This window comes from Cuculus canorus, chromosome 3 (genome assembly GCF_017976375.1).
Source record: "Cuculus canorus isolate bCucCan1 chromosome 3, bCucCan1.pri, whole genome shotgun sequence".
NCBI classification, from domain to species: Eukaryota; Metazoa; Chordata; class Aves; order Cuculiformes; family Cuculidae; genus Cuculus; species Cuculus canorus.
The window spans coordinates 121,954,962-121,971,647 of NC_071403.1; positions in this window are offsets into that span (position 1 = coordinate 121,954,962).

A 16,686-nucleotide genomic window follows, 5' to 3' on the forward strand; every position below is an offset into this window, starting at 1 on the left:
ATTCATTCAAATTCCAAACAACTAATGAGTTAAAAAAGTTCAATAAATGATTTCATGAAGAGAAATTTGAGGGGAGCAAGGGGTCTCTCTATATTCACAGATGAACAAGACTATTCATAATTTTCTATCTTGTTTGTCTACTTTACCACACACCAATTTAGAAGTTTAATATCAAGTTTGAAATTCAAACAGGAAGAGAAGCGGAATAGTTTTGCTGTCCAAATTCTAATCATTGAGAAGGATGAGATCTTTTTGGAGTAATCCAGAATAACACCACAAATACGTCTTAAGTCAAAAGAGACATGGACACTGAAGGATTATTTACAAATGGTTCTTTCTGTTTCTGTGCAGCACTGTGCCGGGTTTTATCTCTATTTCCCCATTTGAATGTGTTGTAGCCGACAGTTTCTGAGACAGTGAAGTGACTGTGGGACTCGTTTCATCTACAGTTAGACTCTTAAAGGTAAGATATCTCATCTAAGCTGCTCTCAGGCTCCTCTTTTCTGCAAAAGCACATCTACAGACTGAATTTTCCTGTCTTAAGAGAGATGAGAAGTTTTCTGACAGAGCCTAGCTGGTGCAAAAAGGACTGATTTGGTAACTTCTTGATGGTAATCATTAAGTGACATCATTTTCATTCATATGTTTAGTACCATGGAGTGCTGGTCTCACCAAGGGTCTGCAAGTCCTATTTCAATGTGATAACAACAATATCAGTAATCTACTTAATAGCATAAATGATATATTTTTCCTTTTATTTACAATAAAAGAGAAATATAAACAATGAAATATTTTCTATGATGAAAAAAGTTTCTAAATTCCTTGCCTAATTTATAAGAAACACTCCAGACAATTATAAATAGATTCTGTTTCATAGCAAGATCTTTGCTAGATTGTGTTGACATGAAACTTATAATTTTCCCTCCAGTAAGGCTGATTCAAACTGTAACAAACATACGGAACGCCAAACCACCAGCTGAGGCAAACTGACTTGGTTTAAAGCGAAGGAGCTAAGTTGGTTTGCACCACCTAAGGTTTAGGCTCTTGTGATATGATGTTGCTTGATTCTTCTGTTCTATGGTTCACAGGAAAAATCTAGCAGTGTCAAAATGATTAACTGTAAATGGTCTTGCATTTGATCCTCTTTGTGCTTCAATTACAATTACAGAGTCAAGCCTAACAATAGTTTCTCTATAATTTCTTTATTGGCATGCAAAGTTTGCACAGTAAATATTTCTTCTCATCACATTTTTTTCCCTTTTGCAACAAGCTCTCAAAGCAACCATTCGAAACTAAATAGCAATTGAGCTGGACTCTTATTATTCTGTACATACTAATTCTGCTTCCAGCTATTTTTTTTAAAGCATGAAATTCACAGATTACAAAGTCTACTGAATCATGTGAATTCACCTTTGAAATAGGTCCGAGCCACAGATTTCAAAGCACAAACTGACTTGAAACTGCACTTCCTCATCAAAGATAAATGTTTAGGGTTAGTGTTCTTGTTTGATCCAAGAGATAAGTCCTAGGTTTCAGTCTTCTAGAATGAAATCTTGATTTCATTCAAGCCAGTAGCAAAATTCCTATTGTTTGTTAACGAGGTCAGGACTTCAGCACCAGATTTCAGCTCCCTGAAGTTCAGGTGCAGAGGGAGTTCTGAATCCACTGCTCTAATTCTGATGCCGTGAGTGTCGAAAGGAAAGAATAAAGTGAGTTCATGAAAAGCAGTCTTCAAAGCAGCGCTCATGCAACCTTCGGTGCCAATTTATATGTCTGAAATTTGTAGTTACTGGAAGGAGCCCTGTTGAACGCACGGGCCTCTGGGTTAGATCCTGTGACCACAGATCTACAAATGGCACGAGGAAATTAATCACACACAACACATCCTGTTGCATTACCTCAAGCAAGGTGGATGTTGGTCTCTTCTCCCAAGTGACAAAAGGGAATGGCCTTAAGCTGTGTCAGGGGAAGGGTAGATTGGGCATTAGGAAAAATTTATTCACAGAAAGGGTTCTCAAGCACTGGCAGAGGCTGCCCAGGGAGGTGGTTGAGTCCCAAGAAGTAGACAGGTGCATTTGGAGTCTATGATCTCTAAGGTGTTTTCCAACCTAATGATTCTATGATTCTATGAAAAAGGGGGGAAAAAATGGAACAAATGTCGAATTAACCACAGAAAGTATGGACTTAACCACAGATGTGGAGTTACCTCTCACAGTCTATAAATATTATACATTCTTACTATTTATCTGAAGGCTACGAAGTAATGGAAGAGTCGTGGTTTCAGTCCTGTTCTGCTCTAGTCACTGTTTCTCTGACTCTCTCTCTTCAAACATCAGTTGTTTCACCACTCAGATCAAGGCAACTATACTTGGAAGTGAAAAAAAAAAATTAAACATTCCAGTGTTAGTGTAGCATTGAAACACTCGACATTCAAATTGGTAGACAAAACACATCTAATTTCATGTATTAAAGCCTTCAATAAAATGGGCAAACTACTGTGACACTCCAAGGAAAACCACGTTAGCAATGTCAGCCAGAAAAATCAAAATGAAAATGCTACTCAAAGATAAATGGGATACTGTCAGCTGTGTGTCATTTCTTTCATCCATTTGACCTGGATAATAAATACCAAAGGTGAACTTCGCTGTGGATCAACTTCACCACCAAAAATGTATATAATTATAGTAGACTATCTGCCTAATTTTCTTCTCTAGTCAATGAAAAGAAACAGGTAAGCTATCCCATTCTTTTAGGTATCTCTCACACAACAGTCTGCAGTGGAGAAGGGACTTGGGAACAGCGATGCTTTTGATAATCATTTCCACTAAGAATTCTTTCATTTTTGTCTTGGGGACACAGAGTTTCTGCAAACACTGAAACAACAGCTAAGGCCAGGAAAAGATATTAAACTACTGCAGACCGGACAGGATCACAGGTCACCCTCTGGTAAGCTAGTTATAAAATATCACCTTCTATATCAAAGAAATCTCCAGTGCACAAAATGAAGCTGCAGAAGGTAGTGGTTGGAGCTGGAGACCTATGAGTCCCAAGAGAAATTGCTTGTTTGGCCACTCAGCTGAGCAGTGCACTTCATTTAAGAAGAGCTCAACAGTAGCAGGAATTATCTGTAAAGTTACTGTATGATTTTCAAGGTAGTTTCTGTAACAAGGTGAGAACTGTGTGACCCAACTCCAACATCCGAGTGAATTGTCCACTTCTATCAATAATATCAAAATCTAGAAAGAGCAGAACAAACATCTCCTTAATTTAAAATATAATCTCTCACTTGTGCATCGGAGACGCCTCTGCATCCTTCTCTAGACTGTGCTGGAATGACAATCTGACTTTCAGATACCTAAGTGAAGAAAAGATAAACCCCACTCCAAAAGACTAGGGACATGAGTCAGAAACACTGCTCACTTTCCAATATCAATGTCCACCGTCTCCGTGATTTTATCTAAATATCTCTTAATGCTGCTGTCTGTGTTGCTTTTGGCTCCATGTATAATCAACAGAGACCGGGAGGTCCTTCTAGGTCTCATTCCATTCTAAGATGAGTTACTAAAGTTAGAGGAATCACACTTAGAAACAACTATTTTGAATTGAATATAAAGGGAGTTCAGGGTGAATTTAGGCCTCAAAGGTAGACAATCAGATATCTGTATTTGATCAGAAAAAAATCCATCATTTTGTTATAATGAAGATTTCTAATCACCTAAAGTTTGAAGTTTTGGAAACACCTCTTCCTAGGAATACTAAGGACTAAACTCCTAACAGGATTCAACAAGGGGACTGAAAAATATATGAATAATATTATATCCAATAGATGTCATCCAGTAGAAAGCATATAATCTCAATGGTCTTTCATAAACATCTACATAAATCATCGACAGCCTGGCTGGATAAGCATAACTTAACTAAGGAATTCTGTCATTGATTTATTTTTCCTTTATGCTTCTTTTGAACAGTTTTAGCACAGCTGAAAATTATGGCTCTTTCTTTCAGATCAGCTCCGTTTAGAACATGAAAATAATGATTCACGGTGCGACTTTATGGAATAGTTTGAGAGAGCACTTCTTGAGCTGAGAGTGCTATTGGCAGTTCTGCATGAAAGTCAAGGGTTCCAGGCTGGGAGTTACAAAACCATTTGCTTGGGTTTCAGTTTTTCTGCTTGTATCATTGTGCAGAATGCAGATACCATGGTCTGAACAAACCTAAACCTTTGTGATGCAGTTCAATCAAAAGCACAGTTCCACCAGGTTTCAAGGGAATCCAGGTGTTCTGGGCACCTGCTTCAAACTGTTAAGTCTTCAGGAATTTTTTGTTTCAAAGATGGGTCCATAATGGCTCAAAACACCCCTCTCCCCCAACCAAAACCACCCTATGTCTGTTTATTTTTTATCTTGCTTTGAAGTGATAGCAGGTCTGAAGCACTTGGGGAAAGTCAGGCGAACTGCACTAAGGCCATGAAGCATAGTTCTATTCAAAAGCTTGAAGCTGGAATTCTATGTTTTGAGGGTCAGAGGACCATATTGATCAAAGCTGAAGTAATGTGAAAACCTCTCCTTCCCGCTTCAGAATGAAGACACACAGTCAGTTTGATATTGAAAGGACTGAGGTCAGCATCCATTCCAGAAACACTGCGTTAGAGACCAACAGCAACGGGTGAAAAACAACTGTCTCCTCATTCTGTTCATTTATTTTTGAAATATTAAGGCAAACAAGGAGAACATAAGTAGCTAAAAAACCTAAACCCCACATACAATTGTAAAATGATCCCCACACAATTAAAACATAAGATTTTAAAATAAATAAGTAAATAAATATTTTGTTATTGCTGTCCAGTAGCATAATTGGAAAAAGGGCACTGCAACAACACCAAATAAAACACGTGCTATTACTAAAATTTCTCCCACACGGATACAATTTTTATGAGCAGGAGCTGAAAAAAAAATGAGTAATTATGTGTGTTATTATGACAATATATATTTCTACATTTATACCATGTTAGATATTCCTTAACGCATGCATGTAGAGCTGTAAATACACACGTATGTGGGTGCATGCATGTGTTGGTGACTGCAGAGGGAATAACTTAAAAAATGTCCAAGGTAATTTTATTTTTTATTTTTAAAAAATAGTAAAGAAAGAAAAAAATCTGTAGTCGTCCAAGTTCCAGCCTGAAGCACAATTTTACAGCTGAAAATAGGGGCTTATAATGAAAATGCTGACACAACCTTAACTATAGAGGTGCTAGCAGGCAATGCTATAATAAATAATGTGGGAAATATTTTACACTTCAAGGCAATTACATGTTCAGCCATCTTTAGGATTTCTGGGCCATGAAGGGTAGGGATGAAGTGTACTTGACAAGTGTAAAAGACCCATGACTCATGACTGCTAGAAGGCACAAATGAATTACAAAAGCTCAGAGAAAGCTTTGTAATCAGGTAGCATAGGTAAAATATTTTGTATTTGGTGGTAGATAAGGATCAGGTAAACGTAAAGATACACGCTCCAGATTCCATTCAGTTTGCTTTTTCGAAGAAAAAACGAAAGTTGAATTGAATCTATTGTCCCAACTTGCCTGATGTCCATTTGTGTATGTATTTATGCCATACAGATATGGCTTTGATAAGCTTTGAAATGGAAGTTCATGTTTGTAGGAGAGTCAGACTGGATAGGACCAACGAGGTCATTGAGTAGGCTCTCACTGTGGCAGAAACTTCTGCAGGAGATTTTAGGACAGTTTAGATTTACAAAGACCTAATACTTTACAACAGCTTTCTCCACCTTTCCCTGCCAGAAATGCCCCAGTGCTCACAACAGCCTTTTTGTTCATTCAAGTGATGACTAAAGATCTTGGGTTTGGATCACGAATCAGTAGTGTCCACTTTCTACTTCCGGTTTCTTGATGAATTATCTTAGATTTGTAACTATGTGGCCAGACACTGCAGCAGGAACGGCCTTTAAAACCATGGATCAACTAGTGTTAGGTATTACATGCAAATAGAAGATAATGTTTTACCTCTGAAAAATAACTGTTGGGAAATGCTGCATTGGCTCCAGTCCTGAACTTTGAATAAATTGCTGAAGAAGTTTTAACAGGAATTCTGACTAGAAATGTTGGAATAACTAATTTTGGACACCTTGAAGGTGAACATCCAAGTCAGAGTGAGATAATAATTTTTTGGTCATTGGTAGAAACACACACCATAAATTAAAAATAACTTTGACCTTAGAAGTTATTTTTTAGTGAGGCAAAATATTTTGTGGAGGTGCCTGTTTCTCTCTGCTTGTTAGAAAACACATTTTGGTCACATTTTGAACTTGCAGATGCCTAAGGTTCCATGGGTGAACCAATCACCCCGTCTCTTGATTTGTGCTACGCTCCAGTTGGTTAAGTATAATTGGATGTTACAGTCATCTTCACGGCATCTGTCAAACAAGCTCAGGCTTTGCATTCTAAATCCCACAACAAACAGTACTTACCTGTGTGGTAAAGACACCGGTAATCTCCATAGGGAGACAGAGGAACGAGGCACTGTCCCACTCTGCCATTTACAGCAAGTCCCTCCAGAACATCTTTCTAGAGAGAGGGAACAGGAAGATAATGTGGCTTTTGCCATGCCCGCTGCTCTCCGGCCGACATCGGGTGCTTTAAAATGCTTACTACTACAGCTTCCAAGAATCTGCGCTGGTGTTTGTGGTTGGACTCAGTGATCTTAACGGTCCTTTCCAACTTGAACAATCCCGTGTTTCTGTGACTCTGCATGGTGTGTGTTTTCAGAGCTGTTTATCTGACATCTGTCTTTCAGAAACAGAGAGAATAATTTCTCATCCTGAGGAAGAAAACAACCACCTCCTACACATTTTGTCTAAGTCTGTTAACACGTCTTTAAAGCTTGTCTATCCCTCAGCCCAAGCATTTCCAAGATCATGCACAAGCCCACTGGAGCTGGATTTCAAATATATACCACACCGAGTCTGGTAGAACATCAACTCCTCCTCTCCTCTTCTTATCTGTCTCCACCGTCTTATTTCTTACTTTGATTCAGTACTGGCTATAAGAAATGTGGTGGATAATGAGGAACAAAAATCAAGCATGCAAAAAAAAGAGATGGCTAATAAAGCAATTTTGGTTGCCTTTTCCACAGAAAAGGGTTCACAGCCCATTGTTTAGGGAATAACCAACGAAGGAGGCAATGAAGGAGGACTGGAGGTTTGACTACATTAAAACAGATCTTGGTCTCTAAAAGTCAACAAGAACAGTGTCATTGAGTGTAATGTTCCTAGAATTTTACTCAAGTGCTTTATTTTCTCTAATGTCTGTGATATTTCAGGAATCCTGCTGCCATTCGATATTTTTACTCTTACTCGTCCAGCTCCAAATGACTGAAAGCCCCTTTTCTCTCACAATGGAACAGCCACAGTGCAAAATGATGAATATTCAACTTCTGTATCAGCAGTCGATATGAGCGCTGAGATAGATACACACTTTTCAGTATATATCAGGGTTAGGCAATACTGTGATAGCTTAAGACACTTAAAATAACGTGACACCAATTTATTACCATTAGAAATACAGCCTTTGGAAAAGACCCTAAGCATTATGTTAGCATTGATATGTCAATCCCTTATTTGAAGGATGGCAAGTCTGAATCCCAGCACAGCCTTAATTAACAGAAAATAATTAGCATCATTTTCCCAGCTGTGAATTTGAGATTTTTTTTTTTCCAACAGAATCCATTGATTGATAATTAAGGAGGAGTTAGTTGTAATAAAACTCCCAGTATTGCAATTTCTAATTGGCCTTTAAGGACATTTTACAGTTACAGTTACTTTGTTCCAGGCGTTTTCTGGCTCTTTTTTTTTTTAACCAGCTTTAATAAGGATTCCTTCCTCAGAGAGGAAAAAAAGGATGCAGATGAATAGAAAAAGCCACCACAATGTTAAATCTGTGAATTTAAAACTTCACATATAGTACAGTCCATTTGATTTGTTTGGGTAATAATTGGTGCTAAGTGAAAGTAAAAAGCTTTGAAGTTTGCTTTGAATAACCTAAGATTTATCCAAGCACTCGAGTCTTCGATTAAACTACATTATCACAGAGATTTATGTAAATGCTTAACTTGATGAACAGTAAATGCTCCTGTTGGCTTCAGTGGGATGCAGCATCATGTGCGTAGTTAAGCAGATATACGTCTATCCTTCAAGGAATTCTGCCCTAGGCTGGAAATCTTATAGGGATGGATTCAGTTCAGGACATGTCTGCTTGTTTCATATTTCCACCCAGGCCTCCAATACCGTGAATATGGTGTTCCCCGAGGTGCTAAAATTTTCTTTCAGTAATCCTATAAGTAGAATTGATTTAAAAGCATAGATTTAATGATTTTTTAATATTTGTACATTGACATAATTTTGAATTCTTTTCCTCAGATATCTGAAAATTTTAAATGTTGAGTAAAACCAATATGAATCCTTTCAGCATTTTTCCCATGTCTTTCCTTTCCCTCATTTCTTCCCTTACCCTCATTTCTATTCACTCTCCCATTTGTAAACAAACTGGAACAAGTGACAAAATAGAAAAGAAAAAGAGGTAAAAAGATAATCTTGCATATCTACACAGAAAACAATCAGAAAAATATTTTGCATGAATTTTCTTTTGTACAAAGACGACTTTCCTGGAAAAATATTTACAAGTAACATATGTCAAAGATTTTTATACCAGATAGTCAGTAAGCATAATCGAATATGTAGATGCAATAGTCTTCCTAAAAAGAAACTTTAGTGTGTATCAGCAAATCAGACATCAACACTGGGCGCTGATTTTGTCCATGCAGGGAGGAACAGTCGGACCGGGACCTGCATTGGTACCACTAGTGGCCACTACACAATGATTTAATCTTGCCCAGGTTCAGAGAAATAACAGTTCATTAAAATTTGCTTTATTACTGACTGAAAAGCCGTGCGATACGGACTTTTGCTGCTGTTCCCACTGGCTGTGGCCTGTGTCCTTCTTGCCACCTTCATGTCTGGGTTTTGTGCTTCTGTGGCAGTGGAGAAATATTTCCGTGTGATCAGTGTCCTGCCTGTCTTTAGAAAAACAGATCAGCTCAGTTTCTCCATTCTGGAAATGCTACAAGGCTGTGTTTCCGCCTCTTCGAGGAGGATGTCAGATCACTTTGCTGTGACAGCCTCACATCTTGGCTGGGCTGATGCAGCTTTCTCTCTTTGGAGCTCATCCAGCGAAGCTATATGCTGCTTACAAATTTATTCAAAGCGCCTCCACTGCATTTTGTTAACATGGGCTGAAATGTCCTCTCTCATTTCAATCACTCTGAGGTCACTGGGCTGATTTCCACTGCAAAATAACCTGCAGAGTTTGAAACCGTTGTGCTCGAGACAACTTAGTTCTTCCTCTCTAACCCTAACTGAGCATCACTTCAGCGAGCAGGAGAGCAGGAGTTACCCAAGAACCCTGGGCCGCCTTACCTTACCTTACCTCAGTACTTAAGCTGCTGTTTTGCTGACATCAGATAATTCAAACTGACTGCATATAGAGACGTTAAAACCACAGTGTACGTTTACAGATTCTCTGCATATACATAATAAGGATGTTTGTCCCCAGCACGTTTGTTATTCCCCAAATGGTGAGGGTTGTACCTCTCACAGGGCTTTGTTTCGGGTCGAAGATGGTCTTATTTCTAGACGATGTCCTTGGCTGCCTAGGCCAGCAGGCTGCTGGAAACAGCAAAATCCCATCCTCTACATCCTATTTTGGCCAGTGGCGCCGTCCTGGAAAACCTGGGTGGGGGCTGCTACCGCGCAGGGAGGGATGCGGGAGCAGGAGGCTGCAGCTACTGCTTCTGGGGAGGGCTCACACTGGAGCAGCCGTCACCACCTTCCTTCTCCCGTGCCCCTGGGGGCTGTACGGGCGTCAGCTGAAGGCATATGTACATTTGCATTCACATGCGTGCATTGTCTGGGCACGCAGCTGGGGTAAATCAGTGTATCGCTATGGATGGTAATAGAGCGTGGCTGTCCCTTGCTGCTAAAGAGAAGGATCTGTAAGTATCACAGAGGGATTCTGGTGGATATTTTAGGAGGCAAGTCATCTCAGTTGACCTCAGCTTTCTAAGAGAGAGCTGTCAGGTCTAAGCTAGCCCCAGCTCCTCTAGTCAGAGAGAGCTGAGCGTGCCAGAGCCATTGACTGTACATATTTTTAAGCTATTTTAAAGTCAAACCAGTACTGAATGCCTTGAAAAATAATATGACAGATTTTCAAACTTTATCCCTATTTTCTGAGCCAACTTTTTGCCCCATATTAGAAAATAATTTGACAATAATTTCAATTCTGCCTCAGAATTACTTTCCTCAGTGTGTTTAACATTCTTTTGGAGAATTTACTGTTTCCTCAAAACAGCTATCCTTTCTCTGATCCTAACCAAAACACCATTACCCTCCCATCAAATCCTTCTTCAAACAAGAGGTCGTCATAAATCCTGTGGTGGGGCAGACTTAGACCTGCCTGCCAACAGCTCTAAGAATTGCTGTTCCTCACCCATCAGTGATTTCTGTTCAGTGCAGAAAGACTTTATTGTTAAAGTACACAGTTTCAGAAAAATCAGGGTAGGAGGAAATTTCAGCGTGTTGCTCATGTCAGTCCGTTAGAGAAGCTGCTGCTGTTAAATAAGTCCTGTCAGATATCCACCGAAATTGTTCTTAAAAACATGTTAAGCTTCTGCCGTCCCTCCGGACAAGGTGTTTCGGGTCCTGTTGATGCTGCAGTTAGCACATTTGACCCGAGACCTCTCCAGAGTCCCCTTAGCTGTGTTTTCACTCCCTGAGCTTCCCACTCCCCAGAAAATATAAAGAACAATCCATTCCCCTCCTTTGCTGCAACCCTTTAACATCTTCAAAGACAGTTGCCAAGTCTTTGCATAAATTTTTAGTCTGTTATAGACTAAATAAATCCAATGAAAAACTTCCCATAAAAGAGCAGCGCTGCCTGCACTGGAGAGATTGATAAGGAATGAGCGAGCAGGAGCGTGGGCAAGGTGCTGCATACCAAGAGAGAGGAGCCATTTAGGAACTGAAACACATCCTAACTGGGGTGACCTTATTGATTTCAAAAACACAGCAACAGTTTTTAGAAGCAGGAAAGCTTTCCAGAAGCTCAGGAAAAGGAGTAAGAACTTGGACACTTTTGATACGGTGTTTGGAGTGTGGCTGCATCGATATAATGCATTTTCACCTTTTTTACATTCCAGTAGACTTCACTTTGAGGGGGGTGGGGGGGAAACTATAGAAATCTTCCACAGCAAAATTGATATGGTTGAATGAAGTACAGTGAAAAATCTGAAGCTTTAATCTAAAATGATATTTCACAAAATGTGGATCAAGATTTACAAGTATAGGGGTCAAAAATCAAGCTCCAACGTTAATATTTAGATGAGAAATACAAGGCATGACTTCTGTCATTTTTTTTTGACAGTTCCATTTCAAAAAGGGTGACATAATGAGTAAAAGCAGTCGATAATCTAGGGAACCCGAGTATGGACTGAACTGCTTTTAAGAATCTTGTCTAAGAGCAGTAGAACCTGTGCTGCCTGGATGGAGCGTGGGACCCTCACCAGCAGCACCTGTCTAAGGGACACGAGCATCAGGCTTTATTAAGCATTTCTTTTTCTTACTGAAACCACATCGAAAAAAAATGGAGTATAAGTAGGAATATTCACTGTTTCTTTTTCTTCTTTATATATAATTCTTCTTCTTTCTGCGTAATGGAAATGGCAGAATAAAACCAGCTAAATTCTGCCAGGTCTGAACAGTGTCCCTCTTCCTCACTGTGCTCTTCTCTTTTCATGGCAGTGACGCTGCCTGGAACGGACGCCGGTAGGTGAGCAGAGGGCGAGATGCCAGCCCGTCAGCTCAGAGCTCTTTCACCTGACCGTGCCGTGATGCGGCACACAGCATCCACACAGCAGCTGCACCTGATTCTGAGAAACTCCAGGAATCTGAAAATAAGGAGCTTCAGCTCTGTAGGGTGAGGGAGTAATGAACATGACCTGAGGTCACCGCTCTGCTGGAACCCAAAATAAGTTCAAACCACAACTAATCAGCAGGAACCGAAGCGCATCACAGGCCAAGGAGAGAGAAAGGTTCACAAGAGCAACAGGATTTCACATGTGATGACTTGCTCACAGAATTAGTTGGAAACTCAAAGCCTGATAAAAATGACACATTTGCTGATTCTGTGACTTTTGGTTTGTGATGGAAAATTTGTGAGCTGAACCACTAGCATTGAAATGAGGGATGGGCTACAGACCTCTTGCTTCCTTTACTTCTGTGCTGGGATTTTACTAAATAGTGTTGTTTAAAACCCCTGGAAAAATCCTGCTGTCCAAAGCAAATTTTCTCTTGACCTCAGTCTTGTCAGGATTTTTAAAATAGATTTTTTTCCTTACAAAAAATGCTTACTGTTTGCCGGCCAGCTGTACAGGAGATCATGATTGAGAATCCTAATTGGACACAAGATCCTGGGGGTAACTTGAAGTCTATCAGATAATTTCTTGCCCCAGAGGGTCCCTCTGACATGGGGTTCTGCAGTCTGTGAGCCCTTCGGCTGCTGCGGTGATGAGGTCCATGCCGAAAGGTAAAGCTCTCTTGACCAAGGCAGACGTTGATGGTGCAGAAAATATGACCATTCATTTAGCTTTAGTGTTACATGATGGCTCAAATCAGTAATGATACTGTGAATTGCAGAGATGGGTAGGTAAGGATAATGGGTTATTACATGACATTAGTGATGAGCGGTATGAAAATCCATAAGAACCAAAGCTCCAGATTTTGAATTAAGCAAATATTCTGTTTTATAGCTATCAGGGAATTGAACCGTTTGTCTTTAATGTATTCATCACATGAACCCACACAAGTAACTCGTGTTGAAAAAGAGAGTGGATGCGGTATGCTAGACCCTTAGACATTGATTAAATATAATGATTAGGTCTGAACCTATTGCCAAAATAAAAAGATTCAGAAGAAATTTTTGAGGAGCTCAGAAGATTTTTATTAATGGTCCCCTCACTTCTTACCCTTCAGGATTCCAACAGCAATTTCTTTTAATCATTGGACTCGATATACTCCAAGGTGTTGAATTCCATGTCAGCTGTAAACATGAGGCAAAACATTTACATGTAGGCTTCCTTCAGCCCTCGCATTCCATTCAAGGAGTGAACAATGAAGCAGCGCTGCTGTGCAAGATCCAAATTGTGCTGCTGGCAAGAAGATTCTCAAATAACCGTGGATCTCCTGGGAGAAGGAATATTATACTATGGAATAGAGAGTATTTGCCACAGAGCAAGCTGGTCTGTAGGCCTTTTTCACTCCTATTTCATTCTGTTTATTTATTTGTTTGCACTGTCACTGATGTCATCTGAAGCCATGACATGCAATAAAGTTAAATCTATTGCAGGAAATTATTTTGATCCCCAATTAAATGAACAAGTTCACCTTGCCTATGATACGCCATCAAACATCGGTACGAGCATTTGGAGCAATCAATCTATTACACATCAATTTTATGGCTGTATAATGAGGTTTAATTGCTGCTTTATTAGTCTGACTAATATTAAGTGCCAGTAATTGCTTTGCATTCAACTTGGCTTTCTCATTTAAATTACACATCCAATATTTAACCATAAATGTGGACCTTCTTTCTATCTAATAAATTTTTGCTTTCATCCTCGTGGTACAAGAAAAGCCCATTTGCGGTGATTTTCTTCCTCTCTACAAGTTCTCTGGCCCCGAGGAAGAGCGGCTGGAAAAGCTAAATGTTCTTGGTAGATTCATAGGCCTTTGGCATTTGGAAAGTGAACTTTGAGTTTCCTTTTGACAGAAATATAATATGTTTTTTGTGTACTAATGAGGGAATTGCTGAGGTGTGTAAACACATTTGTAGTCCCACTGAAGTCTACAGGACTGCTCATCCACTTTAAGTTATTCACATCCCTGGGTGAGCGGTAGTGCTAATGCCGGCCACCCCGGAGCACACGTGAGCAACAAGTTTGGCAGGATGCAGGATGCGTTTTGACTGGCAAGCCACAGACCCAATGTTGCTGCATTTTAGCTACTGTTACTGCCGGCTGGGATTTTAGTGCACTGTTAAAGTCGTAGGCTCAGATGCTCAGGCACGGAGCTCTAGGAGGCAAGGACTGAGGATCAATAAATTACTTGGTGCAAGCGGTGAGGGAGCCTTTTGCAGACCCAGTTTTGTTTTGAGGCTTCCTTATATTCACAAGGGCTACACCGAGGTGATGAAATGCTGTATTGTTCAAGTCAGTAGCGGTTTTGCCATTTCACTTGGTTTCTTCTGATTTCCTTTTCTTGTTTGAAATAAACTCCATCTGATTTTGCAGGGATGAGCTCAGCTCGCTGAATAGACATGCCAGTTACCATTAATATCATCTGATCCTCCGGTGACAGCTGGCTAATATCATCCTGCAAGCACCTCATGAGCTAAAATAAAACTGTATTTTGGGGAAGGAGGCCTAGTGCTGGGCTGTGTCGCGTGTCTGGCTGGTATGACGTGGGAGTGGAGAAGTAAAAGTCCTCTTGCCACTAAATCTTGGTGCTAAAGGTGATGCACATTGCCATCACAATATATTTTTTTTATATTTGTTTAAATTAAACCATTATTTCTCATTAGACATGTTCCCAAGAAGACAAGATCTTGTTTAGCCATTGGCACATCCTCACTTCTATCAGCTTCCTACGTAGTCGTCACAGACACTGTTGAGAAGCCATGAATTTTTTCGAGATTTCAGAGCTGGTTTTCACTCCTCAGCTGACTTCATAAAAACCATAGACACTCAATCCTTCATTCCCTTCCTTTCTCTCTCCCTCCCATTCACGAGTGGAAATCGCAGTTACTGTACCCTGGACTTCACACAGTGTTCCCCTATGCCAGTAACCTTGACAGCAGTGTCTGAGAAGACAGGTGGGACGGTTTGCACCACTTTGAGCTCTGCTGCCTAACACCGAAAAGCTTCACCACCATGATGACAAACTTCACTGGACAGCTCAGTTGACCTGAAAATCAAGGAACAGTGTTTCAACAGGGCTGATGCAAGTCAAATCTTCCGTCTGCATTTTCCTTACTATTTTTGAACTCTGGGGCAGCAGATCAGGTCCAGGGAGCTGCTCTGCTGAATGAGAAAGTACCATTTTTACACACCAGTGTTCAGAGCTGAACTGCATCTATAAGTGTGGCTGCCAGTCTTTTCACCGCCACGTTAAATGCTTATCCACGGTGACTCTCGCTCATCCCCATCGAATCCCAGCTCTAAGTTCAGGAGTGATCTTCTCCCACACCCAGGGCAAGTGGGAAGGGTGTTTATGTGCAAAGGTCTAACCCACCATTCTTGGAAGCAGTGAGCTGAGGTTCTCAGTCAGGAGCAAAAGGCCAGAACAAAGATCTGACATTACAGATGGAGAAGAATTTGTAGCCATCTGTTGCTTCTTGTTGCTGTTTTAGGCGCTGCCAGACCATTGTAGGCCAGCCCAGGCCAGCTCTGTTTCCAACAGGCAGAAAAGGAGCAGCAAGGATCCCTTGGCAGGCAAGCAGGAACCTGCACCTACCTCAGATCTCAGCTGCGTCTTGGGCTTTGGAACTTGGACCTTGGACCTCGGACCTCAGCTATTTTCTTCAGGGTTAAATTCAGCTCATACATCTCTCTCAGATTAACCAGGATTATTTTTCTCTTTCCCAAATGCAAATTATTATCTCTGCAGAAACTCCCAGACACCAGTAAATAAACCCACCAGTAAATAAATCCCCCAGCTATCTCGCAAAGACACCCCTCCTCCTACAACCCCTGCCATGAGCATCACGCAGGGTCTGAAAAATGGAACAAAAAAAGCCGTGGCAGGGCTAAGAGGCACCCTCCTAGATTATGCTGGAGATCATGCCAACATCTGCATTTGTCAGAGACTAATGAAAAGATCTTTATAAATATAAATATCTCTGATCTATAAAGGGGCCTCGTGAGAAAGATGGAGAAAGACTTTTCACCAAGAACTGTAGTGACAGGACAGGGGAAAATGGCTGTAAACTGAAGGAGGCGAGATTTAGATTAGACATAGGAAGAAATTTTTTTATGATAAGGGTGTTGGGACACTGGAAGAGGTTGCCCAGAGAAGTTGTGGGTGCCCCGTCATTGGAAGTGGACAACGTCAGGTTGTTATATATATATATATATATACACACATCTACTCTGCCTATCTTATGTCATTCTAGATGGTAGGCAATGCCTAAATTAGCAAATTATCCAGAACCAAGGCACAGACTTTGGCTTTGGATCTCATCCTTCCAAACTTCTCCATTCCCAGGCAAGTCTTCAGCCCAGATTAACAGTTTCCACAGTTCTCAGGCACGGTCTAGGAACTAGCAAGAGCCAGGAACCATTTCTGTACATGAATATGTTTGTGAGCAGCTTGTTTTGGGAGCTACGAGAACTGTGGAAGTGGTCAAACCATGTCAGATGAACTTAGTGCCAGACACAAGCCCCTGCAGTGATTCTTTTAGGAACAAAGCCGTGGTTGTAGAGAAAAGAAGCTATTAACTATCTTTGAATTTCAGAGAGGAGGAGTTTCCCAGGGCCAGAATCTCAGCTGGTGCAGATC